Genomic DNA, 3410 nt, shown 5'->3' with positions numbered 1-3410 from the left:
ATATATAAATTTCTGAAAGATGGTATAAATGGTCCCATGAAATCTAATCCCCAAACATCAAATATTTTAACTTCTAGCATATAATTGCGGGGCATCTCATTTCTTCTAGAAGTATTTTCTACTCGTTTACATCTATCACAAGTTTTGATATAAGCATTAATATCTTTAAAGATAGTAGGCCAATAAAATTCAGATTGTAAAATTTTATATGTTATTTTATCAACAGCAAAATGTCTCCCAAAATCAAAATTATGACATTTTTGGATAATTTCATAAGTCTCTTCTAACGGTACACATCTTCAAATAATAAGATCATTTCCTTGTTTATATAAAAATGGGTCATCCCAAAAATAAGTCTTAGCTTCAAAAATAAATTTCCTATTCTGTTGGTACGTCATTCCATATGGTATAATATCACTAACAAAAAAAATTACAATGTCAGCATACCACGGAACACACCACTCATTGATATTGAACAATTTTTCATCTGGAAAATGTTCATTAATTTCTTTTTCAAAACAGGGTGGTTTTTCTAATTCATGTCTGGACAAATGATCAGTAATTTAATTTTTAATCCCCTTTTGATCTACTATTTCAAAATCAAATTCTTGTAAAAGAAGAATCCATCTTACAAGTCTAGGTTTAACATCCTTCTTTTTCATTAAGTGCTTAATACCATAATGATCTGTATGCACTACACAATGAGTTTCTATTAAATATGATCAAAATTTATCAAAAGCATATACTATTGATAATAACTATTTTTCAGTTGTTGTATACTTAATTTGAGTTTTATTAAGATTTTTACTAGCATAGTAAATTACTTTAAAAATTTATCATATTTTTGTCCTAAAATAGCTTCAGTAGCATAATCACTAGCATCACACATCAGTTCAAAAGGTTTTCCCCAATATGGTGAAACTATAATTAGTGCAGTGACTATTTTTTCTTTTAATAACTTAAAAGCTTTAAGGCATTCTTCATTAAAGTTGAAAATTGCATCTTTCTCCAGTAAATGGCATAAAGGCTTAGCAATCATTGAAAAGACTTTAATATATCATTTGTAGAATCCAACCAAAGTGATATTTTTCCTAATTAAGGACTAAATTTATTTCTTAAAAACGCTTAAAAACTTGAGCAAATGAAGTTTCAAACACTGAAAAATCATCCATAAATACTTCAATTCTTTTTTCAATTAAATCACAAAAAATTGCCATCATACATCTTTGAAATGTAGCAGAGGCATTACATAAACCAAAATGCATTCTTATAAAAGAAAATGTACCATAAGGACTGGTAAAAGTTGTTTTCTCTTGATCCTCAAGAGTTATTTGTATTTGGTGATAACAAGTATATACATCCAAAAAACAAATGTATTTGTGCCCAGCTAGTCTATCCACATTTGATCTAGAAAGGGTAATGGACAATGATCTTTCCTAGTGGTAAGATTTAATTTTCTATAATCAATGCATACTTGCCACCCTATAACTTGTCTAATAGGTATTAGCTCATTATGTTCATTCACAGTCACAGTTACTCCTCCTTTCTTATGAATACAGTGAATTGGACTAACTCATGCACTATCTGAAATAGAGTAGATAATTCTAGCATCTAACCACTTTAAAATTTCTTTCTTAACAACTTCTTTCATAACATAATTCAATCTCCTTTGAGGATCAGCCCTGGGTTTACAGTTCTCTTCCATATGAATTATATGCATACAAATTGAAGGACTGATTCCTTTAATATCAGCTATTGTCCTTCCAAAGGCTTTCTTAAAATTTTTTAAAATTTTCATCAATCTTTCTTCTTCTTCCATCATTAACTTCAAGGAAATTATAACTGGTAAAGTAGAGGAATATATTAAAAAGGCATATTTTAAATGATCAGAAAGTAACTTCAACTCAAGTTCTGGAGGTTTTTCAATTGATGGACAAAATGAGTTAACTTTATCTATCGTGTCTAGAATTTCAAAACTTTCTCGAACATAGTTTGAATCTTCCTTAAAAAAATCTTCATATTGATCTAATTCCACTTCTTGCCCGTGTTTTGGATCTTGTACTTCAGATTTTTCTTCATAAGTAGTTTTGAAATGACATTCACTCAGATATATTATAACATCGATTCTATAACATTCACCATATTTACCTTTTGCAGGATACTTCATTGATCTTGAAATGTTAAAGTAATAGCTTGATCATTGATACACACTGTGAATTCCCCTTTCTGCACATCTATCATTGTTCTTGACGTGCTAGGAAAGGTCTCCCCAAATGATAGGTATCTCTTTATCTTCCTTCATATCTAGCACAATGAAATCAACAGGAAAGATAAATTGATCCACTTTCACTAAGACATCCTCTATAACTCCTTTAGGGTACGTTATGGAACAATCTCCTAACTGCAGAGTTACAGTAGTAAGCGTTATTTCTCCTAATCCCAATCTCTTAAATATTGATAATGTAAGGTTAATGTTTGCACCTAAATCACATAAAGCTTTCCCATAAAATTTGTCTCCTATTGCACATGAAATTGTAAAGTTATCAGGATCTTTAAGCTTTTTTGAAAGCTTCTTCTGAATTATAACACGGCACTCCTCACTAAGTGCAATAATTTCATTATCTTTAAACTTCCTTTTTCTATTGAGAATATCCTTCGTAAACTTTACATAGCTTGACATTTGTTCTAAGGCTTCATCAAATGGAATATTAATGGTAAGCTTCTTTAAAATTTTTCAGAAATTTTGAAAATTAATTATTCAACTTTTGTTGATGAAGTCTCTGAGGAAATGGAGGTGGTGGTTTTTCTAAGTCAATTTTCAGCAGAGAAATAGGTCTTTCAGAATCTTTTGGAGCGTCCTCTTTTGATTCTTCAATTTCTTCTCTCTCTACTTCAGTTTCTTTTTGAATCCTACCTTCCAACTCTCTTCCGCTTCTAAGTTGAACGGCTTTTACTTGCTCTTTATTCTTTCAGTATTAATAAGAAGTGTTATTAATAAGAAGTGTTCCTTGGGATCTATTACTTAATGAATTTGCGATTTCTCCAAGTTGCTTCTCAATATTTCTAATTGTAGCTCATTGACTTTGTAACTAATTTCCCATTTTTAACACCACTTCTTCTATAGATAACTTCTTATCCTTAAATTGTGTATTATTGTTGAAACCTGGAGGATATGTAGATCTATAATTATTATTCTCTTGGTTGTTCTAGTTTCTCAAAGAGTTTCCTTGATTGTTCCCTCATTGCTGATTATTACCACCGGTAATATTATTCCAGTTAAAGTTGGGATGGTTCTTCCAACCTGGGTTATAATAATTTGAATATGGGTTATTTTTCTTGTTATTTATGACATTCAAAGTTTCTAATGATGCTTGAGAATCTACCATTTGGCCTAATGAATTCTCTTCAAT

The sequence above is a fragment of the Phalaenopsis equestris genome, unplaced genomic scaffold (genome assembly GCF_001263595.1).
Source record: "Phalaenopsis equestris unplaced genomic scaffold, ASM126359v1 Scaffold000387, whole genome shotgun sequence".
Taxonomy (NCBI): domain Eukaryota; kingdom Viridiplantae; phylum Streptophyta; class Magnoliopsida; order Asparagales; family Orchidaceae; genus Phalaenopsis; species Phalaenopsis equestris.
This window is presented reverse-complemented; position numbering follows the sequence as displayed.